Here is a 27,581-nt window from a genome sequence, read left to right as displayed (position 1 = left end):
TAAGGTACTTACATTGGAACAACAGTAGTCCCAATAGTTTATATTTGAAAACCATTTTTAAGTAACCTATTAAGAATTTTAATAACTAATGTTCACATTTTCAACTCAATAAGTCTATGGGTTAGAATGCTTTTTGGTTTGTTTATTGGTTTGGGGGTGGAGGTAGGGACTAAAACCAATATACATAATTTCCAGAGCAGACTATATATGGTATTATACAAGTCAATTTCCAAATTCCAGATTTGCTTTTTTCAGCAATGCATTCATTCTGTTAACAAAAGTGGCCACCTGTGAGTTTCTACAAGTCCATTTGTAACATATTCAATGTACATGAATAATAATTTCCCATGAGTGCACGTGGGGTGGGGATGAGGGTGGGGAATTACATGGAGCTAATAGTAGTACTGTCCCATGGTGTGAGAGTAAAGTTTATCTCTCACTGACACTTTCTCTCAATTTCACCTCCCCCGGTATGATTCCATTCATAATCTCGATATTTAAACCAGAAAGTTATTATGGACAATCCAAAATAACCCAAGGAACATGCTAAAGTTCTACCAATGATCAGCTTCTAACTGAAGGACTGAAGGAATTAAATAGAAGGCACAGTAGCACTGAAATATTTCAAATCATAGTAATCTTTTTGTGTATATATTTGCGTGTGTGTGTATCCTATACTTTCTTTCTTGTTGTTAAAAATGTCTGCTGAACAATTAGGAAATACTTATTTGTCATCTTTCCCTTTAATCTTTTTTTTGTATACCATCTCTCAAACACTGGCCAGGATCTCATTTTCTCTCTTTCACCTCTCTTCTTGGTTAAAGGATGCCAGGGCTCTCTTCTCATCAGCATGATTGATCTGGTTTTCTTTCTGCAGTTGCACAGCCTCCATTTGGTGATGCCTGGAGATAATTTTATTTTTGGCTTAATTTCTCAGGAATTCTTCTCATGGTACTTCCACACTAATCATTTTTTAACAAAGGGTGTTCTATTTTGAAAGCTAACAAATAGGAACGGTTTATGGGTTCAATTTTTAAAAGATCACTTGTTTTATCAACTGATGCATCCTTTGATTCATTTCTAGTATTCAAATAATGATTTCTGAGGTTCTGTCAACATCAGGAATGTATTGAATTTCAGATACTACAGGCATAAGTCTATTTCTGTTGTTTCCTGTAGAACAATCAGAAACGGGAAAATTATTAAACTTTCTATATGATATGTAGCATTTGCCTTTGTGGAATTAATAGTAGGACAGATGAAAAGATTTAAGTTGATGATCAACTCAAAATTCTTCAAGGTTCTAACTTATCATATAACCAAATGAACCAAGTCTAAATCTATCGTTGAGTCTCTAGTGAGTTTTATGGATGAATTTAACTTCCTTAGAATCCAGTAGTATCTCAGAAAATAGAGATTTAACACAAGGGTCAAATACGGAAGTATAAGGGCAGAGGCAGAGGGAAACCGTTACATTACTTTCAAAAGGCCTACTGGTTTGGAGGGAAAATTTCATGAAAACTTGCCTCTTTAATGCACAGTTGACTCTTGAACAACATGGATCTGAGGGTCCACCTATATGCAGATTATTTTCAATAAATATACTTAGAAGTTTTTTGTAGATTTGTAACAATTTGAAAAAACACTGTTGTTCCTTTAGCTGTATTTATTCTAAGCATACAACAGTATATAATACATATAACATACAAAATACATGTTTATGTTATCTGTAAGGCTTCTGGACAACAGTAGGCTACTCATAAAGTTTGTAGGGAGTCAAAAGTTATATAATTTGGACTGCATGGGGATTGGTACCCCAACTCCTGCATTGTTCAAGGGTCAACTGTGTATGTAACTCAATCCCACAAAACCAGTTCAAAATTAAGCTTTAGCTATGTCTCGGAAAGTAGAGAAAACCAAGTAAGGGCAAGAGGGGAAAATCATTTTAAGTTAGTGTGAAGCTTGGGGAGTGGCAGGATGGACAGTCAAAGAGATGACAATGCACTTAGGTTGCTCAGGGTACAGTGAGCAGGGCTGTTTATTTGAAAGAAGTGCTACGTGAATGATGCTGAAATAAACATCTATGCTCACATCTCCTAGTACATGGGAAAGATTTTCTCCTGGGTTTCTAGGTATAGAGTTGCTGGGTCAGAAAGCATATGAATGCTCAACTTCCCAAGACAATCTCAGACTGTTTTCTAAAATGACTGTACCAATTTCTATCACTATTAGCAATATTTAAGAGATCCTGTAGACCCACATCCTCTCAAATGCTTGGCATTGTTTGAATTTTTGTCTATCAAATGGGTGTAAAATGGTACATCAGTACACTTTTGATCTTCAGTTCCCATGATAGTGAGTAATTTTTGTATATGTGTAGGCCACATATATCTCTTCTTCTATCAAATGCCTGCTTGAGTCTTTCTCTCATTCTTCTTTTGAGTTATTTACAGGTATTCTTTAAAGATTCTCAGTACTAACTCTTTATCAGTTGTGTGTACTGCAAGACGTTATCCTAGTTTGGAACTTGTCATTTTATTTTGATTAGTATATGTTTATTGTTTTCCTTAAGAAATGCTTTCCCACCCTAAGATATAATAGATATCTGCTCATATTTTATACAAGGAGGGTTAAAGTTGTTTTGACATTTAAGTGCTTAAGCTGTATGATTTTGGTGAGGGTTCTACTTCATTTTCCATATGGATAACCATTTTTCCTCCTCCATTTACTGAATATACCTTTCTTTTCCCACTGATCTGACATGCCATCTCTTTCATAAAACGATGTCCATACATGTATGGCTCTACCTCTGGGCTCTTTACTTCATCCCACTGAACAACTCGTTTGTTCCCTCCATGCTTTCTAAAGTGCCATGTTTCATAATAGATCCTCATGTCTGGTAGGGCAAATCTCATCTTCCTATTCTTCTTCAGAAGTGACCTGGCCATTCTTTTCGGCTCTCTCATCTGACACATCAATTTCAGAGCCATCTTATTAAGTTTCATGAAAAACTCTGTGATTTTGATTAGAACAGCACTGAATGAACAGATAAACTTGGAAAAAACTTACAATGTTGCCTTCCTATCCTGGGACAAGGTACCTCTCCATTCATTTAGGTCTTATTTAATGTCTCTTAAAAGTGCTTTATAGTTTTCCCTACAGAGGCATTGGATGTGTTTTCTTAAGGTTTATTCCTAAATCCTTCATATTCTCTGAACTTAGTAGAAATGTTTCCTTTTTACTTAATACGTTTTCTAGTTGTTTCCTGGTACACAAAAATGCAGCTGATTTTTCTGCTGGATAACCTTACATCCAACCATTTGTTTCTCCCTTCTATTATTTATAATTCATCTGAAGATTCTTTAGTATGTGTCTATGAAAAAATTCATATTTTTTATGTAAAATCATTTTTCTATGAAAAAAAATCATATTCACAAAAAATGAGTTACATCCTCCTTTCCAATTCTTATGCCTCTAATTTATTTTTCTTATCATACTGTGATACAACTCAGATATAACATTTTCAAATGTTGATCCTCGGAATTCAAAGATTCTGGAGGTGCTACAGGGGTTCCGCACACTTTTGCCTCCAACGTCATTTAAAAATATGGACCTACTTTAAAAGCCCATAAAAGTTAAAAAAAATCCAAAATTCAGTTTTGTTTTGGTCCTGATGCCACATCAGTTCATTACTCCTTTTCCTCCTGGTACTTTTCTTTATCTTCCATAACTTTATATTCATTTTGCCATGCTGAATCTGATGTCTGTCATTACCATTTTCTGCTCTCAAATCTCAGTGTTCACAGAGAACTACAGGGTCCACATTCTCTGACTCCACAGAGAACTGGAGAAAAACTCAGAAAACAGGAACACTGACTTATGAAAATGCTTTCCTAATTACCAGAATGCCACATTCCTCATAGGGCAGTGATAAATACCTGAATTTAACTATATCCTCAGAGGATAAACTGTCTAAACTAAAAGACAAACTAGGAAAGGACACTGGAAAGATGGATTCTTTGAAGCTGGAGATACAACTGAGTTTGAGGCAGACGTACATACATATTTGGAATTTTAGGCAACCACATTTGTAACAATAAAACCAATACTAAACTAATATTTATGTTCTACTTTTCATTTGGAAAAGTCACTTAATGAAAACCAATCACCAAAACATAATTCTGGAACTAAGAAAGAGGAAAATATCTAATCATGGAAACAGACCTCAGTGGAAAGAACATACCTGCTGCCACTCATTACATAGCCTGAGTGCTCAAATGATGCAATTTCTTCACTTGTCAAGCTAATTTCACCTCTTTGTGGGGTATGTTTCCAGCTTTTACATATTCAGTCATAGCTGTACCTTCACCAGGTAGCAGCGCATGATCATAGCCACAAAGTAATTTTGAATTCAAAAAAGGTCCATTACAAAAAGGTGATCTTCTAAAGAAAGCACAAAAAAACCACCTTCTCTCACAAAACAGTAGGAATAACTGTTGCTGAGTGGCAGCATGCTGAGAAACCCAGTATTACTTTTCTTGAGTTAGTGAACATTGCACTGTGTCCTAAATAACTATCCAGAAATACAGACATACTTTGGAAGAACAAAAGAACTATGGTATTGAGTACAGATTTATAACCATCAACTTATTCCCATAGACCTTGAGTTTATGGCTTCTGCCTCTAGTGAATTCCTTTTCTATTAAAAAAAAGTAAAGAAATAATATATCTCTGGAAGCAACCAAAGTGTCCATCAACAGATGAATGAATAAAGAAGATGTGATACATATAGACAATGTAACATTATTCAGTCTTAAAAAAATAAAGAAACCGGACCATTTGTGACAACATTGACAAATAAGCCAGGCAGACAGACAAATACCATATGACTTATTCATGGTATCTAAAAACAGTACGAAACAGAATGTACAAAACAGCTGTAGACTCAGAGACACAGAGCTAAGTGACTGGTAGTTACCATGGGGGAAGGGTTGGGGTGGGTGAGTGGGGAGGGTGAGAGAGATAAAGGGGTACAAAAATCTCAATCATAATATAAGTAGGTCATGGGAATGGAAGTGCAGCATGGAGAATACAGTTAATGATTCTGTAACATCTTCCTATGTTGACAGATAGTAACTGCACTCATTGGGGTGAGGATTTAATAATGTGTGTAATTCCTGAAGTACTGTGCTGTATACTTGAAACCAACATAAATTTCTCCATCAACTATACTTCAATAAAAAAGGAAAAAATGTATCTCAAATTTGCATACCTTTTAGACTTATAACCAATAACAATGCTATATAATAACAAGTATTAATGTTCATTCAATGGGACTTTAAAAACTACCATCCCTTCATTTAATTCACTGAATACTTCTTGAATACCTATTAAACTCAAAGCCTGTAATATAAAAGTAATATCTGCTCTTGTGGAATTTACATATTAATAAGGATATTAATAGCAACACAAAATAGGATATACAATACACTGCACAAAAGAAATAGAAAATGCTGTGAAGACTACAGGATTAAAGAGGGATAGGAATCATACCTACCTATGGAGGAAAGGTACTGGGAATCTGCACATGCCCCGTCCTTTTGAAAAGGGCTTTGACGGAAGGTAAGGATTTTAACAGGGCGAGATTGGAGGCAGTAAAGAAACCAGGGCTGGGAATAGAAGGTAAGGCATGTTGGGGGAATAAATAAGGTGAACAAGGCACAAAGTCGGAAAGTGAACAGTAAATACAGGGAAGTTTCAGTTCTTCTCAGTTGGAACCTGGGGTATAAACAAAGGAGTAGAAGGAGATAAGCTTAGAAAGGTAAGTTAGGGCCATACTTTTGGGAAGGTACTTTAGATATTATAAATATACTGTTACTTACTTCAGAAGTTTATCATCTTGAGAGACAAGTGTTTTTGGAGCCTCTGGGCCAACTAAATCTGAGAGTCCTTCAGGCTCTGCTTGAAGGATGTTCAGAAACATACTCACACTTTGACTACTCGGTTAGTATGCTTCCTGGGTTTTGAATCTGGGTCTATCAGAAGCAACCTACTTAATCAATCATTCCAGGGGTACCCCAGAAACTCTTCTTGAGAAGCTTTAGAGCTTGAATCACTGGAATCTTTCTGCTCTTCTTTGACTTCTTTTTCTTGAATTTCTTCCTGTAATGATTATAATTTGACACAAATTGATTTAATATTCCCATGTTAAAGGCCATCTCATTTTGTCAAGGCAATGAAAAGTCTGATTAAAATGATTTAAATTCTCATCTTATTCAAACTTGTTAAAGGATTTTTATTAATTTTTTTTCTAACTTATTTAACTAAATCATGTTTCCCTATTAAAAAGATTCCTACAGGGGAGCAGAGCCAAGATGGCAGCGTGAGCAGAGCAGTGGAAATCTCCCAATACCATATAAATTTTTGAAAATACAACAAATACAACAATCCCTAAAAGAGAGACCAGAAGATACAGGATAACAACCAGGATACATATACACCTGCAAGGACCCAGCACCTCATGAAGGGGGTAAGGTACAAGGTATGGCTTGTCCGTACACAGGTGCCCGTCACCCCAGCTCCCAGTGGGCGGAGAGGAATCAGTGTGGGGAGGGAGAGGAAGCTCAGGACTGCTAAATAACCAGCCCTAGTCATCCGCACAAGAAGCACAGACACACAGTGCGTGGGGTGCTGGATATTAGGGAAACAGGACAGTAACCTGTGAGTGCCTCCCTGCAGTCAGTGCCCCTGGGACAAAAGAAAAGCAAGTAGTTTTTCAAAGTCTTAAAGGAACAGGGTACCCACAGCTGGATGGAAGCATCCCAGGACACTTAGCCCAGCAGCTGGGAATCTCAGGGAACTCCAGGCACCCTAACCACCCAGGCGGCAGCACAGCTCTGAGGTCCCTCATGGCGATAAACAGCCTCCCGCCTATTCCCCCTCCAAGAGGGGGTCTCTGCCTCAGCGGAGCAGCAGCCTGAGAGCGGCCACACCCACAGCAACCTTGCGGAGATCTACAGTGACCAGGCAGGAATCAGAGACCCTATCTGCATGCAGCTGCCCAGCAGAGGCCGCTAGGGGTCGCCATTCTCCCAGGAGAGGAAGGCCACAAACTAGCAAGAAGGGATGTTCTCCCAGCCGACACACGCGACAGCTCCACACAACTACCTCTATCGCCATGAAAAGGCAGAATAATTTGATCCAGACTAGAATCACAGAGACAACCCCTGAAAAGGAGCGCGGAGAGATAGAACTAACCAATCTCCCTGAAAAAGAATTCAAAATAAAGGTCATACCATGCTGATGGGGCTGCAGAGAAAAATCCAACAGCTAACGGACAAAGTAGAAAGGGAAACTACAGAAATGAAACAATCTCTGGAAGGATTTAAAAGCAGAATGGCTAAGATGCAAGAGGCCATTGATGGAATAGAAACCAGAGAACAGGAACGCATAGAAGCTGACGCAGAGAGAGATAAAAGGATCTCCATGAATTAAACAATATTAAGAGAGCTGGGTGACCAATCCTAAAGGAACAATATCCGCATTATAGGCGTACCAGAAGAAGAAGAGAGAGGGAAAGGGATGGAAAGTGTCTTTGAAGAAATAATTGCTGAGAACGTCCCCAAACTGGGGGAAGAAATAGTCGCTCAGACCACAGAAGTACAGAGAATTCCCAACAGAAGGGAAACAAGGAGGACAACACCAAGACACATAATAATTAAAATGGCAAAGATCAAGGACAAGGACGGAGTATTAAAGGCAGCAAGAGAGAGGGAAAAGGTCATCTACAAAGGGAAACCCATCAGGCTATCATCAGACTTCTCAACAGAAACCTTATGGGCCAGAGGAGAATGGCATGATATGTTTAATGCAATGAAACAGAAGGGCCTTGAACCAAGAATACTATGTCCAGCAGGATTATCATTTAAATATGAAGGAGGGATTAAACAATTCCCAGACAGGCAAAAGGTGAGAGAATTTGCCTCCCAGAAACCACCTCTGTAGGGTACTTTAGAGGGACTTCTCTAGATTGGAGCACTCTGAAGGGTAAACAGATGTCAACAGAGAAAATAAAATCACAGCAAAGAAAGCAGAACAACCAAATAATAAATAAAGGCAAAAAATAAAATGAACTACACACAAAAGCAGTCAAAGGAAACACAAAAGAGAACAGAATAAAACACCCAACATATAAAGAATGGAGGAGGAGGAATAAGAAGGGAGAGAAACAACGAACCATCAGACAGTGTTTATAAGAGCTCATTAAGCGAGTTAAGTTAGACAGTAAAATACTAAAGAAGCTACCCTTGAAACTTTGGTAGCTATGAATCTAAAGCCTGCAATGGCAATAAGTACATATCTTTCAATAATCACCCTAAATGCAAATGGACTGAATGTACCAATCAAAAGACACAGAGTAATAGAATGGATAAAAAAGCAAGACCCTTCTATATGCTGCTTACCAGAGTCTGACCTCAAACTCAAAGACATGCACAGACTAAAAGTCAAGGGATGGGAAAAGATGTTTCATGCAAACAACCAGGAGAAAAAAGCAGGTGTTGCAGTACTAGTATTTGCAGACAAAATAGACTTCAAAACAAAGAAAGCAAAAGAGATAAAGAAGGACTTTACATAATGATAAAGGGTTCCATCCAACAAGAGGATGTAACCATTATAAATATATATACACCCAACACAGGAGCACCAACATATGTGAAACGAATACTAACAGAATTAAAGGAGGAAACAGAATGTAATGCACACATTTTAGGAGTCTTCAACATACCACTCACTCCACAGGATAGATCCACCGGACCGAAAATGAATAAGGATACAGAGGCACTGAACAACACACTAGAACAGATGGACCTAAAAGGCATCTACAGAATTCTACATCCAAAAACAACAGGACACACATTTTCCTCAAGTGCACATGGAACATTCTTCAGAATAGACCACATACTAAGCCACAAAAGAAGCCACAGTAAATTCAAAAAGATTGAACTCCTACCAACCAACTTTACAGACTACAAAGGTATAAAACTAGAAATAAATTGTACAAAGAGAGCAAAAAGGCTCACAAACACATGGAGGCTTAACAACATGCTTCTAAATAATCAATGGATAAATGAACAAATTAAAATAGAGATCAAGCAATATATGGAAACAAATGACAACAACAACAGAATGCCTCAACTTGTGTGGGATGCAGCAAAAGCAGTCGTAAGAGCAAAGTATATAGCAATCCAGGCATATTTAAAGAAGGAAGAAAAATCCAAAATGAATAGTCTAACATCACAATTATCAAAATTGGAAAAAGAACAACCGCTGAGAAGGAGCATGGAGAGATAGACCTAACCAATGTCCCTGAAAAGAATGCAAAATAAAGGTCATAACCATACAGAAGGAGCTGCAGAGAAAAATGCAAGAGCTAACGGACAAAGTAGGGAGGGAGACTACAGAAATAAAATAATCTCTGTAAGGATTTAAAAGCAGAACGGATGAGAGGCAAGAAGCCATAGATGGAACAGAAACCAGGGAACAGGAATGCATAGAATATGATGCAGAGAGAGATAAAAGTATCTCCAGGAATGAACAAATGAGGCCTAAAGTCAGCAGAAGGAGGGAAATAATGAAGATCAGAGAAGAAATAAATAAAGCTGAGAAGAATAAAACAATAGAAAAAAATCAATGAAACCAAGAGTTTGTTCTTTGAGAATATAAACAAAATAGACAAGCCTCTAGCCAGACTTATTAAGAGAAAAAGAGAGTCAACACACATCAACAGAATCAGAAACGAGAATGGAAAAATCACAGTGCGTTCCACAGAAATACAAAGAATTATTAGAGACTACTATGAAGACCTATATGTTAAGAGCTGGAAAACCTAGAAGAAATGGAAAACGTCTGAGAAACATACAATCTTCCAAGACTGACCAAGGAAGAAACAGAAAATCTAAACAAACCAATTACCAGCAGAGAAACTGAATCAGTAATCAAAAAAACTACCCAAGAACAAAATCCTCGGGCCAGGTGGATTTACCTCAGAAATGTATCAGACATACAGAGAAGACATTATACCCATTCTCCTTAAAGATTTCCAAAAAACAGAAGCGTTGGGAATTTCCCAAACTCTTCTATGAAGCCAACATCACCCTAATGCCAAAACCAGGCAAAGACCCCACAACAAAAGAAAATTACAGACCAATATCCCTGATGAACGTAGATGCAAAAATACTCAACAAAAAAGTAGCAAACTGAGTTCAAAAATACATCAAAAGGATCATACACCATGACCAAGTGAGATAAATTCCAGGGATGCAAGTATGTTACATTTGAAAATCCAACAACATCTTCCATCACATTAAGAAAAAGGACAAATACCACATGATCATCTACATAGATGCTGAAAAAGCATTTGCCAAAATTCAACATCCATTCATGAAAAAAACTCTCAACAAAATGGGCATTGAGGGCAAGTATCTCAACATAAAAAGGCCATATATGATAAACCCACAGTAAACATCATACTGAACAGTGAGAAGCTGAAAGCTTTACCTCTGAGATCTGGTACAAGACAGGGATGGCCCCTCTCCTCACTGTAATTCAACATAGTACTGAAGGTCCCAGACATGGCAATTCAACAAAGCAAAGAAATGCAAGGCATCCAGATTGAAGGTCCCAGACATGGCAATTCAACAAAGCAAAGAAATACAAGGCATCCAGATTGGTACAGAAGAAGTTAAACTGTCACTATTTTCAGATGACATGATATTGTACACAAAAAACTCTAAAGACTCCACTCCAAAACTAGTATAACTAATATTGGAATTCAGCAAATTTTCAGGACACAAAATTAACACACAGAAATCTGTGGCTTTCCTACAGACTAACAATGAACTAATAGAAAGAGAAATCAGGAAAACAATTCCATTCACAGTTGCATCAAAAAGAACAAAATACCTGGGAATCAAGGAAGTGAAAGACCTATACCCTGAAAAGTGTAAGACATTCTTAAGAGAAATTAAAGAGGACACTAAAAAATGGAAACTCACCGCATTCTCTTGGCTAGGAAGAATTAATATTGTCAAAATGGCCATCCTGCCCAAAGCAAAATATGGATTTGAAGCAATGCCTATCAAACTATCAAAAGCATTCTTCAACGAACAGGAACAAATAGTTCGAAATTCATATGGAACAATAAAAGACACCAAATAGCCAAAACAGTCCTGAGAAGGAAGAATAAAGTGGGAGGAGATTTCACTCCCCAAGTTCAAGCTCTACTACAAACCCATAGTAATCAAGACAATTTTGCACTGGCACAAGAACAGAGCCACAGACCAGTGGAACAGAATAGAGACTCCAAACATTAACCCAAACACAGATGGTCAACTAATATACGATAAAGGAGCAATGGACATACAATGGGGAAATGTCTGTCTATTCAACAGATCGTGCTGGCAAAACCGGACAGCTACACATAAGAGAATGAAACTGGATCACTGTCCTACGCCATACACAAATGTAAACTGAAAATGGATCAAAGACGTGAATGTAAGTAATGAAAACAAAACTCTTAGAAAAAAACATAGGCAAAAATCTCTTGGACATAAACATGAGTGGCTTCTTCCCAAACATATCTCCCTGGGCAAGGGAAACAAAAGCAAAAATAAACAAGTGGAACATTATGAATCTGAAAATCTTCTGCACAGCAGAGGACACCACCAATACAACAAAAAGGTACACTACAGGATGGGAGAATACATCCATAAATGACAGATCCGATAAAGGGTTGACATCCAAAATATATAAAGAGCTCACACACGTCAACAAACAAAAAGTAAATAATCCAATGAAAAAATGGGCACAGGATCTGAACAGACAGTTCTCCAAAGGAGAAATTCAGATGGCCAACAGACACATGAAAAGATGTTCCACATCGCTTGTCTTCAGAGAAATGCAAATTAAAACCACAATGAGATATCACTTCACACCAGTAAGGATGGATACCATCCAAAAGACAAACAACAAATGTTGGTGAGGTTGTGGAGAAATGGGAACCCTCCTACACTGCTGGTGGGAATGTAAATTATTTCAACCATTGTAGAAAGCAGTATGGAGGTTCCTCAAAAAGCTCAAAATAGAAAAACCATTTGACCCAGGAATTCCACTTCTAGGAATTTACCCTAAGAATGCAGCAGCCCAGTTTGATAAAGACAGATGCACCCATATGTTTATCGTAGCACTCTTTACAATAGCCAAGAAATGGAAGCAATCTAAGTGTCCGTCATTAGATGAATGGATAAAGAAGATGTGGTACATATACACAATGGAATATTATTCAGCCATAAGAAGAAATCAAATCCTACCATTTGCCACAACATGGATGGAGCTAGAGGGTATTATGCTCAGTGAAATAAGGCAGGCAGAGAAAGACAAGTACCAAATGATTTCACTCATATGTGGAGTATAAGAACAAAGAAAAACGGAAGGAACCAAACAGCAGCAGAATCACAGGATCCAAGAGTGGACTAACACTTACCAAAGGGAAAGGGACTGGGGAGGAAGGCTGAGAAGGGAGGGATAAGGGTGGGTAAAAATAAAGGGGGCATTACTATTAGCATGTATAATGTGGAGGGGGTAAATGTGGAATGCTGTACAACATTGAGAAGACAAGTTATGATTCTACAGCATCTTGCTGCACTGATGGACAGTGACTGTAATGCGGTTTGTGGGGGAGACTTGGTGAAGGGGGAGCTTAGTAAACATAATGTTCTTCGTGTAATTGTAGGTTAATGATAACAAAATTAAAAAATGTGAGATAAAAAAGGATCCCTTCAGACACAAATGAAATACAATTTTCATGTTACGGAAAGATAATGGAAATAAAGTGTTTAAAAAACAGCTTTTACCAATTTGAGCATCAATAATTTAAAGTGTAATAGCTTAAATACGTATCAAATTTGTTTTCATAATCAAGGAAGTGAAACCAAATCATTATTTTGAAAAGTCATAAAACAAAAAAAATTGAAGTAAGCCATTATTGTGCCCTTGTTATATAAACTAAATTTCATGGTAATCAAATAGCTGAGGGTAGGCTTCTCTTATAGAATTATCTACCTAATAAATGAAGAATGTAGGCCAGAATTAGACTACCAATATTTTGCAATCCCACTTAGGCAATGACCATCAATGGCTGTTAGTATGACAAAGAGAGACAACCAGACGTTATTTTCCTCCTGATAGAAGTATGCAATACCAGCTAAAAAGTACTCCTGCCAAAAATTTACATCTGAACCTCATCAAGTCTCTAGACCTAACTATCAATCTATAGGAAACATAGAAGCCAGAGAACATGTTAAAGTACACTATAAGACTATGATCAGCAAAATTCATACTGCAGGAAATTCTAAGGTAAATGATTTGATTTCTTCAATGAATAAAATGCAGGAACAAAAAGGGGAACCTATTGATCTAAAGAGATGTACAAGATATATCAACCAATTGCACTTTGGGTCCCAATTTGAATAAACTGGACAAGAAACTGAGAACTGACAAATTACTGTTAAATATTTCAGACATGATAGTAATATTGTGGTTACAGTTTTTTTTACAAAACTAACATCTATCTTTTAGAGAAACATGCTGGTTTATGGATGAAATGATATCTTGGATTGGTTTCAAAATAAAGGGGTCACTGGAGACTTCCTGTGAGTTGATAATTATCAAGCTGGGTGATAGTTACATGGGGGATCATCATATTATTTTACTTAATATCTTACATAACTTTATATATATTTGAACTTTTCATAATAAAAATTGAAGGGAAAAACTGACAATTTGCATTTCTTCTTTTCTGTTTTATTGGCTTTCTTTGCTCTCCTTTTTGCATCATCATCTGCAAATTAAACCACATTATAGTTTAAAAAAATTAAACTCTAAAACCCCAAAACTTTTGAGTAGATAAATATCCTGTTGCCCGATTTGCTGAAACATAGAAATTAATTCAAACATTTATTGCTACTCATCACAAAACGTGCTAGGCCTTGGGGACACAGAATTAAAGTCACACAAAGTATTAGGTGATACAGGACATTGTTATTAATTTTACTGTATGAGATAATAGTATTGTGATTAAGTAGGAAATGTCCTTGTGTTCTAGAGGTGTATACAGAAATATTTAGGATGGTACAGTGATATTTGTAATTTACTTTCAGTATCTCCACAAAAACTCACATTTTTTAAACAAATATGTCAAAATGCTAACAAATGTTAAAATCTTGGGTGCTCTGGGCATATAGAGGAGTCTCAAAAGCAGGCTGATTTGGGGAGGGTAATTGAGGAATGGTTGCCCAGGAGAAGGTGATTCTTAAGCTAGTTCTTTCAAAAACCAGGTTTTTAAAAAAGCAATGCACACCCATTGCTGAGATGAGTAAGCCAAGCCACATGGAGGGAGGGTCTGGTGTCGTGGGCAGATAAGACTCTCTGTGCCAAGTAACAGAATCAAGAGAAAGGCCATGGAATACTGAGGAGACAGAAAGTAGTTCTCAGGCTACAGGATGCTGCAAGAGAGAGACCCAGGTCTATGTGATTACTGAGGCATCGGTCAGGACCCAACTTCACCCTGACGGCTATGGAGAGCTACTGAGGGACTTTAAGTAGGGGACTGACCTGCTAGGATTTGTGCTTTACAGAAGTTCAGTCTTCCGGCAGTGAGGAAGGAAAGTGACAAGGGGGGCCAGGAAACCCTGGTGACATCAGCGGAAGGAGCACCCTTGTGTCATGTGTCCCCAGTGGAGGCGCCCTCTGTCCAGCATCAGCCAGGAGAGGGCACAAAAGGATGGCTTATTGTGATGTGCCACCCTACAGGAGGTGTCTTTCACAATCAGCTGCCGGGAAGCGATCTTTTAGATTGTGCCTTTTTGAAAACTGCACAAAGGTGCCCACTGAGTGTGAGAATTTCACAGAAGAGCTGCTCTGCTGAGCAGACACAGCCTGTATGGTTTGGTTCAGCACCACGTGTCTCAGAACCCAACCCCAACTTGCTCCCATGCCACATGCCTTGTGCGATTACACACAACCAATCTGGAGCCATACTGCTTAGGTGTGAATCCCAACTGTGTGTCCCTGAGTGCGGTACTTGGAAACTGCTCTATTGCCTCCATTTCCCATCTCTAAGATGTATCCAACAGTTACCACTGTGTGTACTGAACAGCAATAGTGAATATCAAGTACTGAGCAGGGTGGCTGGCACAGTGAGTGAGTGTTCATAAACTCTTGTCCCTTATTGTTGTTTTTAAAACCTTCCTCTAAAATAAGCTTTAAGAACCACAACTTGGTTGGAAGCTAGGTTTGCAGAATGATGCTGTCTTTCTTATCACTGGAGTCTGTTTCAGAATCAGAGTCACTGTTACTATCATCAGAATACTTCTTATGTTTTCTTTTAGATGAGTTTTTCTTTCTCATTTTCTTGGACCTTTCTTTTGAATGACTAGATTTCTTCTTCTTCTTTTCTTCTACATAAATCAGAAATAAAAAACTTACTTCTAAAGAGGAATTTCTGAGTATCAATTTTATTATATTTGAAATACTGAAAAGGAATATATGACAGGCAATTTGAATAAAAGCAACGTCCAATATTCAACTATATATAAATGTGTTTTGTAACTCCTCAATAAAAAAAGCTCTGTATTTAAAGAATACCTTCTGAGGTAGAAGACGAAGTGGTACGTTTCTTTGGCCCTTCGTCCTCTACTGGTGTATGTTCATCAGAGGTGAATTTAAAGAAAACAGTTATAAGCATCAGAAAAGTGATGAAATATAGACCATGGAGTATAAAAGTATAGGCTTGAAAATTTTCAGGAACAAATTGATTGAGAAACATTAAAAGCAAACACTGGACTGCATTTACAATTGTACAGTTCAAGGATCTACCACCTTCATAATCACATAATAATAGTTTACATTGCATAATGCCTTAGAGTTTACAAAGTGCTATTTCCTGAGTGAAAGCAGCACATGAGATTAGTATTTTCAAAAGAAACCACCGGGTGAAGGTCATGAACCATAAGGAAACTCAAAGAACTGTAGTCAAGAAGGCTGTGGGAGGACTTCCTAACTCTATTCTCTGTGTGCTAAGGCCACACGGCAGAGCAGCACCTGTCTGTCTCCCCAGAGCATGAAGCACCTGACAAACTACAGCAGAAGATATCATTCTGTTGCAAAAAATTCTGCAAATGGGCGTTATTAAAATTCTACAATAATTTAAAAGGGAATTTCTATATCATATAATCTTTTCCTCTGAAGATCACATCCGGAACAATTCAGGAATTGCCTAGAAATTATTCTTAGGGTTCCTTCGAACTCTAATTTTTCGAGTGCAGATTCTATGAGTGTTTCCAAAGGCATCTATAAGAATAACTTTAGATAATAATGCTTTATCACCCCGTCACAAATGACAAGTTTACTTGTAAACTCAATGTATCAACTCAACCTAAAGATGACACAGAAATGGAAGACAGGGTGGAAGAAGCTTATCAATAGCACCAAAGAGAGAAAAAGTTAGGAAAAAGAGAAAGCATTAAGCCTTCAGATAATTTGATATAGGAAAATCTTCTGAACAAAACCATATTGGAATATTCATTTTTAAAAATGCCTCTGGGAATAGAACAGAGAGAGAGCTCAGAAATAAACCTACTCATATACGGTCAATTAGTTTACAACAAAGGAGGCAAAAATATACAATCGGGAAAGACAATCTTTTCAATAAATGGTACTGGGAAAATTGGACAGCCATATGCGAAAGAATGAAAATGGAACACTATCTCACACCATACACAAACATTATTTAAAATGGATTAAAGAGTTGAATTTAAGACCTAAAACCATAAAACTCCCAGAAGGAAACATAGGTCCACTTCCAGGTATTTATCTGAAGAAAAGAAAACACCACTTGAAAAGATATATGCACACCCATGTTCACAGCAGCATTATTTACAATAGCTAAGATATGGAAACAACATAAGTGTCCACTGGTGGATGAATGAATGAAGAAAATGTTGTATAGGAGAGGGGATCAACATGGCAAAACAGGAATATCTTGAGCTTATTTTCTTCCATGGAAGTTCCTTGACATAGTCTTGGAGATGATTTTAAATCTGACACCAAAAGGATAAGCAAAGAAAGCAAAAATAAGCAAGTGGGGCTGTATCAAGCTAAAAACTTCTTCACAGCAAAGGCAACCATCAACAATGAATATACATTGGGAGAAATTATTTGTAAATCATGTTATTTGGTAAGGAAGGGGTTAATATCTAAAATATATAAAGTACTCATACAATTCAGCAATAAAAAACAAAAATAAACTAATCATGAGGATAAATGTACAGGATAGGGAATAGAGTCAATAATAGTGTAGTATCTTTGTGTGACAGTTTATCAGAGTGAGCATTTACTAATGAATTTAGTTTTTGAATCACTATGTTTTATGCCTGAAACCAATGTACTATTGTATATCAACTACACTTCAATAAGAAAAAATAGCAAAAGGAAAAACACAGGCAATCCAATTAAATAATGAGCAGAGGACCTGCATAGAAAATTTCCAAAAGAAGGTATATAGATGGCAAACAGGTACATGAAAAGATGCTTATTTTCAGTAATTATGAGGGAAATGGAGATAACATCTCACACCTGTTAGAATAGCTATTACCAAACACCCAAGAAATAACAAGTGTTGGTGAGAATGTGGAGAAAGGGGAACCCTCATGCACTGTTGGTGGGAATGTATATTGGTACAGCCGCTATGGAAAACAGTATGGAGGTTCCTTAAAAATTAAAAATACAACTACTACATAGTCCAGCAATTCCACTTCCAGGTATTTATCTGAAGAAAACAAAACACCAACTTGAAAAGATATATGCACCCCCATGTTCACAGCAGCATTATTTATTATAGCTAAGATATGGAAACAACATAAGAGTCCACTGGTGGATGAATGAATGAAGAAAATGTTGTATAGGAGAGGGGATCCACATGGCATAATAGGAATATTGTGAGCTTATTTCCCTCCGTGGACACACCAAAATCTTCAACTACCTATAGAGCTATTATAGCTGAGAAAAAAACAGAAGACTAGAAGAACAGATATTACACAACTAAGGACATAAAGAAAAAGCCACAGTGAGACGGGTAAGAGGAATAGAGACATGGTCTAGTCAGAATGAACACCCCTGGGGTTGTGACCCACAAGGAGGAGGGATATCATGACCACAGAGACCCTCTCTGAGAAACAAGAGGTCCAAGCACAACAGCCTGGTGGACCTGCACTGGGAAGATAAGCACCAATAATACCTGGCTTTGAAAACCAATAGGACTTATGTCTGTGATACCCAGAGGGCAGAGAGAAACTGTGAGTCCAATCTTAAATGGTGTGCATACAATATCCCTTGCTCTGAGTCTCAGTGCAGAGGGAGCATTTTGAAAAGTGCCTGGATTATACATGAACATGACCTATTGACTAATCTTGTGTATGTGCAGGCAGGGCAGGGATCTATTGCAATTTTCCCTTGGGATGGAAATGTCGATGGACACCATTTTTATTTCAATTCCGTTCTACCCGGCTGACCTGGTGCTGCCATTTATGACCTCTCTATCGACTGGAATCGCTTGCCTGTCCTTGGTGTTTCCCCTGAAGACTTGTCTCACTAACCTGCCTGCCCTGGAACTCCTCCCAATTAGCTCTTCACCCTGCCACACCTGGTGGATGACCCTGGCCAGCACCAGTACAGCTGCTAAGTGGCTAAGTGTTCCCACCCCAGACTATCAGCCCTACACACTAGAACACCTGCAACATTCACAGCTGGACCTCACAGCCACCCACACAGCAGAGGCCTGCTCCACACACCAGTGCCAGTAGCTGTTGCAGATGGGCCTCATGGCCAGTTGCACTGAAGGCCAACCCTGCCCACCAGTGGGCTGCAGCAACTGCAGATGGGCCAGATGCCAGCCCCACACCCCAGCATGTTGTAGCACTCACAGTCAGGCCTAGCAGACAGTGGACCAGGGTACAGCCCTGTGCATCAGCATGTCTACACCAGTTGTGACCCAGGCAGATCAGGAGGGTGTATGCAGCTGACACAGAGGACTCCCCTGTGTTACCTGACTCAAGTGATCAGGGAGGTCTGCACTAGGAGGCCCCATAGGACATCTTCTGCATTAAGCCACTCCTTAAAGACCAGGAAATATACCTAATCTACCTAATACATAGAAACAAAGACAGAGAATCAGACAAAATGAGGAAATCAGTATACTCCAAAGGGAAGGTAAGCCAAAGACATCAGAAAAAGAGCTGAATGAAACAGAGGATAAGCAATCCACCAGATAAAGAGTTCAAAGTAGTGGTCATAAAGAAGCTCACCAAACTCAGGAGGAGAATGGATGGACACAGTGAGAACTTTAAAGAAGAGATTAAAAATATTTTTAAAAAACATTCAGAGATAAAAAGTAACTAAAATGGAAAACACATTAGAGAGGATATTTATATTAGAGCACATATAAATGCTGTATGGGAAAATACATTTGCAACTGATATATCCAGTAAGGGGTGAATATCCAATGTATTGGTGGAACTGAATACACATTTATCTGTCTATTTAGTTGGCCAACAAAACATGAAAAGATGCTCCACATCAGTAGTCATCAGGGAAATGCAAATCAAAACTACACTGAGCTATCACCTCACAGCTGTCAGAATGGCCACTATCCAAAAGACAGGAAACAGCAACTGTTGGCAAGGATGCGGAAGAAAGGGAACTCTTGTGCACTGTTGGTGGGAATGCAAAATGTTGTAGCCACTGTGGAAAACAATATGGAGATTACTCAAAAAATTAAAAACAGCAATATCATACAATCCAGTAATTCCACTTCTGTATTTACCTGAGGAAAATGAAAATATTAATTTGAAAATGTACATGAGCCTATATGGTTATTGCAACATGATTTACAATGGACAAGATATGGAACCCACCTAAGTGTCCATCGATAGATGAATGAATAAAGATGTGGTACATGCACACAAAGGAATATAACTCAGCCATAAAAAAGAATGAAATCTTGCTATCTGTGACATGATGGATGGACCTAGAGGGTATTATGCTAGGTGGAATAAGTCAGACACAGAAACACAAATACCATATGATTTCACTTACACGCAGGATCTAAAAAACAAACAAACAACAAACCTAGAAACAGACTCATACAGAGAACACACTGGTGGCTGTCAGAGGGGTGGGGAAAGGGGAAAGTGAAATAAATGAAGGGGATTAAGAAGTACAAATTTCCAGTTAAAAATAAATAAATCATGGGGAATATAGCCAATAATATTGTAATATATTTTTATGGTGACAGAAGGTAACAACACTTACCATGGTGAGCATTTTGTAATGTATATAAACGTCAAATCACTATTCTGTACACCTGAAACTAATATGTTGACTATATGTCAATAAAAAAATTTTTTTAATTAACAGGGTAATAGGGTTATCAACAGCAGATTAAATGATGCAGAAGTGATCTGAAAGGTACAGAAGTGAACCAGGAATAGACAAAAAAATATAAATGAGGATATTAAGCTTAAGGGACCTGTGGAAGTCAAACATACTAACATTCATATTATCAGAGTTTCAGGAGAAGAATGAAAGAAACAGAAAACCGATTGGAAGAAATAATGTCTAAAAGATTTCCAAACTTGATGAAGGAGATATCCAAGTCGAGGAAGCAAAGAGAGTCATAAATAAGATGAACCAAAAGTGATTCACACACCACACACTATAATCAACATGTAAATATTTGAAGACAGAGAATCTTAAAAGCAGTAAGAGAAAAACAACTAGTTACATGTAAGTGTACCCCAAAATACTATGAACTAATTTTTAAAAAATTGAAGTACTTTGTTGTATAGTTGATATACAATATCACAATGGTTTCAAGCATACAATACAGTGATTCAACCGTTATACACATTATTAAATCCTCTCCCCAACTAGTGTGATTACTATCTGTCAACACAGAAATGTTACAGAATTGACTGTATTCTCTATGCTACACTTTCATCCCTGATTTTGGGCCTCTTTATCCCACACCACATATTTCATCCGCCCACCCCAAACTTTCCCCCATGGTAACCACAAGTCGCTGCTCAGTGTCTCAGAGTCTATTGTTTTGTTTGTTTGGTTTTTAGAGTCCACATACAAGTGAAATCATATGGCATCTTTTTCTGCCTGGCTTATTTCACTTAGCATAATACCCTCTAATTCCATCCTTGTTGTGGCAAATGGAATAATTTCTTTCTTTTTTATGCTTCGAGTAATATTTCATTGTATATATGTACCATATCTTCTTTATTCATTCAACTATTGACAGACACTTTGGTTCATTCCATATCTTGGCTATTGTAAATAACATGAAACAAACATGGGGCACATATATCTTTTTGAATCAGAGATTGTGATTTTTCAGGTAAATTCCTAGAAGTGCAATTACTGAGTCATATGGTATTTCTATTTTTAGTCTTTTTAGGAACCTCCATACTGCTTTCCACAACGGCTGCACCAATTTATAGTCCCACCAGCAGTGTAGGAGGTTTCCCATTTCTCTACATCCTCACAATAATTGTTATTTCTTGAATGAGCTGAATTTTCAGCAGAAACTTTACAGGCCAGAAAGGAGTGGCATGATACATTCGATGCACTGAAAAAAATTTACAACCAACACTATTCTACCCAGCAAGGTTCTAAATCAGTATTGAAGGAGAAACAGGGAATTTCCCAGAAAAGCAAAAGCTAAAGGAGCTGATCAACACCAAACCAGCCCTTTAAAAAATGTTAAAGGGACTTATGTAATGGAAAAGAAAAGGCCATACCTAGAAACAGAAAAATCATGAAAGGAAAATCACAATGGCAAAGGTAAACATGTAGTAAAAATAGTGGACCAACGACCTACAAAGCTAGTATGAAGGTGAAAAGACAAAAGTAGTTAAGTTAATTATATCTACAGTAATTACTTAAGAGATACACAAAATAATAAGATGTAAAATATGACACCAAATACAGAAAACATGGGTGGGGTGAGGCAAGTAAATATGTAGTGCATTTAGAATGTGTTGGAACTTAAGTGACCATCACCTTATAAAAGACAACTCTATACATATGATGTTTTATATGAACCTCATGGTATAAACAAACCAAATACCTATAATAAATAAACAAAAATGAAGAGGAGGAAAACAAACATAACACTAAAGAAAGCCATGAAATCACAAGGGAAGAGAGCAAGAGAAGAAAACTAGAAAGAAGAACTACAAAAACAACCAGAAAACAAAGAATCAAATGACAAATAGTACACATCTACAAGTAATTACTTCCAATGTAAATGGACTACATGCTCCAAGCAAAAGACACTGGGTGACTGAATGGATAAAAAGCAAGACCCCTCTATATGCTCCTTACAAGAGACTCACTTCAAACCTAAAGACACAAACAGACGAAATGTGAAGGTGCTTAAGTGGTAGAACTCTCTATCTGAATGTGCAAAGCCGGGGTAGCAATACTTACATCAGACAAAATAGACTTTGAAACAAAAAGACTGTAACAATAGACAAAGAAGGGCATTACATAACGATAAGGGGGATAATCTAAGAAGAGGTTATAATAACTGTAAATACCTAGGAATCCAACACAGGGCTAGCTAAATATATAAATATTGACAGGCATAAAGGGTGAATTTGACAGTAATACAGTAATAGTAGGGGACTTTAATACCCCATTTACATCAATAGATAGATCATCCAGAAAGAAAATCAGTACGGAAACACTGGCTTTGAACAACACATTAGACCAAATGGACTTAACATATACAGAACATTACATCCAAAACCAACAGAACACACATTCTTTTCAAATGCACATGGAACAGTCTCCAGGAAAAATCACATGTTAGGCCACAAAACCAGTCTCAATAAATTTTAAAAAATAGAAATCACTTAAATAAACTTAGGAAGACTGAAAATTTTCTGACCATGATGATATGAAACTAGAAATCAATTACAAGGAAAAAATTGGAAAAAACACCAACAGATGGAAGTTAAACAGCATGTTACTAAACAACCAATAGGTCAAAGAAAAATCACAGGAAATTTAAAAATACTTGTAGAATAATGAAGATAGAAACACAATGGTTCAAAATTTTGGGGAATGCAAAAATAACAGTTCTAAGAGGGAATAGCAATATAGTCCTACCTAAAGAAACAAGAAAAATCTCAAATAAATAATCTAACCTTACACCTAACTGAATTAGAAAGAAAAAGATGACCCAAAGTGAGTAATGGGAAGAAAAAAAAAGATTAAAGTAGAAAGAATTGAAATAGAGACAAGAAAACAACACCAAAAAATTAATGAAACGAAGAGCTGGTTCTTTGAAAAGATAAACAAAATGGGTAAACTTTTAGTTAGGCTCATCAAGAAAAGAGGAGGACTCAAATTCAGAAATGAAGGAAGAGAAGTTACAACTGACACCACAAAAGTACAAATGCTTATAAGAGATTACTATAAAATTATATGCCAACAAATTGGACAGTCAAGAAGGAATGGATAAATCCTAGAAACATGCAATCTTCCAAGTCTGAAAAAGAAAATCTGAACAGACCAATTACTAGTAACAAAATTGAATTGGTAATCAAAACACTCCCAAGAAACAAATTCAAGAACCAGATGGCTTTATAGGAGAATTCTACCAAACATTAGAGAGTTAATACCTATCCTCAAAGTATTCCAAAAACTGAGGAAGGAAAGCTTCCACATTCATCCTATGATGCCAACACCACCTTAATACCAAAACCAGACAAAGACACTACAAAAAAGTTACAGACCAGTATCCCTTGTGAACATAGATGCAAAAATCCTCAACAAGAAATATCAGCAAACTGAATTTTAAAAATACATTGAAAAGATCATTTATCATCGCTAAGTGGAATTTATTACAAAAAGCTTTCAATCACTTACTCTGGTTCTGGATTCTTTGGAGAAAGTTCCCATACTTCAGGAGATCCCAATTCTCCAATCCCCTCTTTCTCACTTAATCTCCTAGAAATATAGGTGTGTAAATTATAACTCCATGGCCTAAGTTCTGTTTACTAAATATATCATCAAATTCAAAGAAGTCCAGTTAAGTCCTATTTTCCCTTTACATTTTAAACTTTAAATTAATGAAAACTTTGTGTAAATGTAAACTCAGAGAATTTGATGTTTTGATAGTATTATCAAATGGTATAGACTACAAAGAGGCTAGGAGGCTGTCAAGTGTGTCCCTTCTGCTGAAAGACGGCAGAGCTCCTAATTGCCCATTTCATCTTCTGCAATATGTGACAGAAAACAGTTTTACATTTGGAAGTAACTTCATTTGCTTATACACATTCTTGAGAGCAAAGAGAAGTCTCTTCTTGTGATTTGGTCAAACATTCCATTCAAAGAAACTCAGGAATTAAAGAAGATAGCTAAAAAATAAAGCATTACAAGTAGAAAATTAAAGGAGCACTGAAAATGAAACAAACTTTTTAATAAAAATTGTACTCAGTGGCATACAGGGCTAGTTTTCTCTGTTTTCCCTAGTTCCTTTTTAGAAAAGGAATATATTCTCTATCTGCTCTTGGAGGACATGGGAAATTTTTCTCATTTATTTTTTATTTCTTCTCTTAATTTTTGCTCTCTCTCATAATAAACAAACACAAAAAACTAGGGCTCAATTCCACAAAGTTTAGCTGCTTGTGACTCTTTTTAAAAAAACACCTTTACAAAGTAAATGTAATTTATTTTGGTTTGATTGAATAAACCAGTTTTTACTTCTTTATTCATGGGAAAACGTGGTATAATCACACAGTTAGATTCAGGTTACCCCCTTGAGGAAACAGTCTGTAAGGGGACACACTTAAAAACCTGAAACTGGGACATGCATACCGGGGAAAGAATGCCTGACAGGCAGGAAAGAGTATGCAGTCAAGGTCTCATCCCTGCTGCCACCTGGCTTTATCTGTACTCTTAGATAAATTATTTATCTTATATGTATTAAATGTACAAATGCAAATTTCATGTGAGAGGTTCCGAACATCCTTTGGTGAGGATTGTCCCTTAAGAAGCTGGTTGCTTTTTGATTGACACAGTGTGGGGGTAACTTCCTGAAAAATGTTATTTGGAGAGTTATGTCTCCAAACTTAACTCAGGCCTCTTTTTACTTTTTCTGCCCACATGCACCAAACCCTAACAGTTAACAATTAAGGACTATTTATTATGTTCCAGGCCCTAAATCATCACATAGCTCTGAGAGACTTTGTGCTAATTTTATCCCTTTTTAAGTTGTTAAGCAATTAAGCCCACAGGGGTTAAGTAACTTAACACTATTACCTAGTAAAGCACTGATGCTCAGTGAAATGTGTTCTGCTATCAACCATACTTTGCTTCTCCCATCAACTTGGGCGATCTAATTCTGAAGCCTTTCCTCTTCATCACTATGCCTTATTACTTCCCACTTCTGGAGGGAAAAGATTCAAGAAGACATCTCCCAGCTACTGGACATTAACCTGACCCTCAATGCCTGTAATACTTTTATATTTCTTGTTTTTTCTTAAACACAGTACATGTAAAAGCACTTACTACAGTGCCTGATAATTTAACACTCATATAAGCTTTAGATATTAACACTTACACAGCGAAAGTTATAACCCTTTTCCTTTCTGCTTCTTAATTTATCCGTTCTTCCACTCCAGTACTCACTCTACTTATAGGAGACCTGAACACCCTGACCTCACTTTTCATAGCCAAGACTGACAAGGTCTTTGTCAATGAAGGCTGATCTCAACAAGACCTTTCTCAATTTAGGCTAACCTACAGTTTAGAAGATCAGTTTTTCTACATTCAGTCATCTTCTCTCAGAGGCTTTTCTACCCTCCAATTTAAACCCCTTATCTCAGTCTTCCCCATCTCACTAAAAAAATATTGCCACTTACATATCATGGTATCTCAAACCTGTCTGACCATTCAACAAGTTGCCTGGCACTGCTAATTTTATGATCAATTAAGTAGTGCTCCTCCTTTCCATGAACTTGAGGGGCATAAAAACATGATCGCGAATTATGGCAAAACCAAGCAAACGCTTCAATTCCCGTAGGTCTGGCTCTTGGCCATGTCTGCTACAATAAGGGGGGGGGGACAAGAGAGGAGGGAGAGACCAGGGCACTGAATGATGCGGCCCTCGGGTGGGTGAAAGTCTAAGGGAAGAAAAGGGCGAATAAGGTGTTGTCGCGGGTAGATTGACGGAAGGGAAGAAAATGGACACAGGCAGGCAGCGAGCACGAAATGCCAATAGTTAGAAAGATGAAAGACGAGGCGGACTCCGAAGGCAGGTGGGCTCCTCACAGCGAAGGTGCGCCCGTGTCACTCACTTCCGCCGCAGGCTCTCCTCCCTCTCCTTGTCCAGAAGGCTAGGCCACGGCTTGTCGCCCCCGGAGGGGCGCGAGTAGCCGCCGTAATAGGCGGACGAGGAGGCAGAAGCGAAGGGGGTGCCCGGTGGCGCAGAGGGCCGCTCTCGAGAGCGTGACCGCGAGCGGGAGCGACAGGACTGGTTTCGGGAGCCTTGGCTGTGGCTATTCCGGTCTCCCGACCGAGAGCAAGAACGCGAGCGCGAGCGGCGGCGCCGCAGGGAGCAGGTGGCTTTATTGGGCTTGGGGCTCTTCAACGAACTGCGGCGTTCCCCACCCGAAGCCTGCGGCCTCCCGCTCCGGGCTGCGCGAACCAGACACCGGAGCCATCACTGCCGCTCGTTCTCCGAAACAGCAGGAGAAACGGGCGCTTACGGAACCGAAGGAGCTCTCAGCTGCCGGGCTGCCGGAACCTTGCAAACAGTTCCGGGTACTTCCGCAAACACCCCCTCCCCGGACCTAGGCCGTCCCCCAGAGGAACAGGATGTGTGTATCGGCATAAAGAGGCCGGTGGAGCAGCGGATCCGTCCATCGTTCCGGTTAGTGAGGCTGCTCACGTCTAAACTGCACAGGAGACCTCGTTCTTTCTTCTGCCTCTGGTTGACCTCCCTGAGGAGGGACGGTTGATTCCAGAACACGTTTCACTGAGCATCGGTATGAACAACAAAGCCAGTGTAATACATATATCTGTCACATGTGTATGTGTGTTGGAGTGTATATATAGGCTTACCTCGTTTTATTTCACTTTGAAGATAATGCGTTTTTACAAATTGAAGGTTTATGGCAACCTTACATAGTTTCTTCAACAGCATTTACTCACAGTGTGTCTCTGTGTCAGGTTTTAGTAATGCTTGTAACGTTTCAATCTTTTTCGTTATTATTATATTAGTTATGATGATCTGTGATCAGTGATTATGACTCTCTGAAAGCTCAGATGATGGTTGGCAATTTTTAGCAATAAAGTAATTTTAATTAAGTCTGTACATTGTATTTTTATACATAAATTTCATTGCAGGCTTAACAGTAGAGTGTAGTGTGAACAACATTTATGTGCAC

The 27,581-nt window shown here is 38.0% G+C and overlaps 1 pseudogene; it reads right to left on the bottom strand.

Annotated features, from left to right (window-relative positions):
• Positions 1-571: 571 nt before the first annotated feature.
• On the bottom strand, positions 572-26,855 carry LOC130682079 (NF-kappa-B-activating protein-like; annotated as a pseudogene).
• Between the last annotated feature and the right edge of the window lie 726 nt (positions 26,856-27,581).

This window comes from Manis pentadactyla, chromosome Y, assembly GCF_030020395.1.
Source record: "Manis pentadactyla isolate mManPen7 chromosome Y, mManPen7.hap1, whole genome shotgun sequence".
NCBI classification, from domain to species: domain Eukaryota; kingdom Metazoa; phylum Chordata; class Mammalia; order Pholidota; family Manidae; genus Manis; species Manis pentadactyla.
Note: the sequence above shows the minus strand (reverse complement) of the source record. Positions and strands in the feature narration are given on the sequence as shown.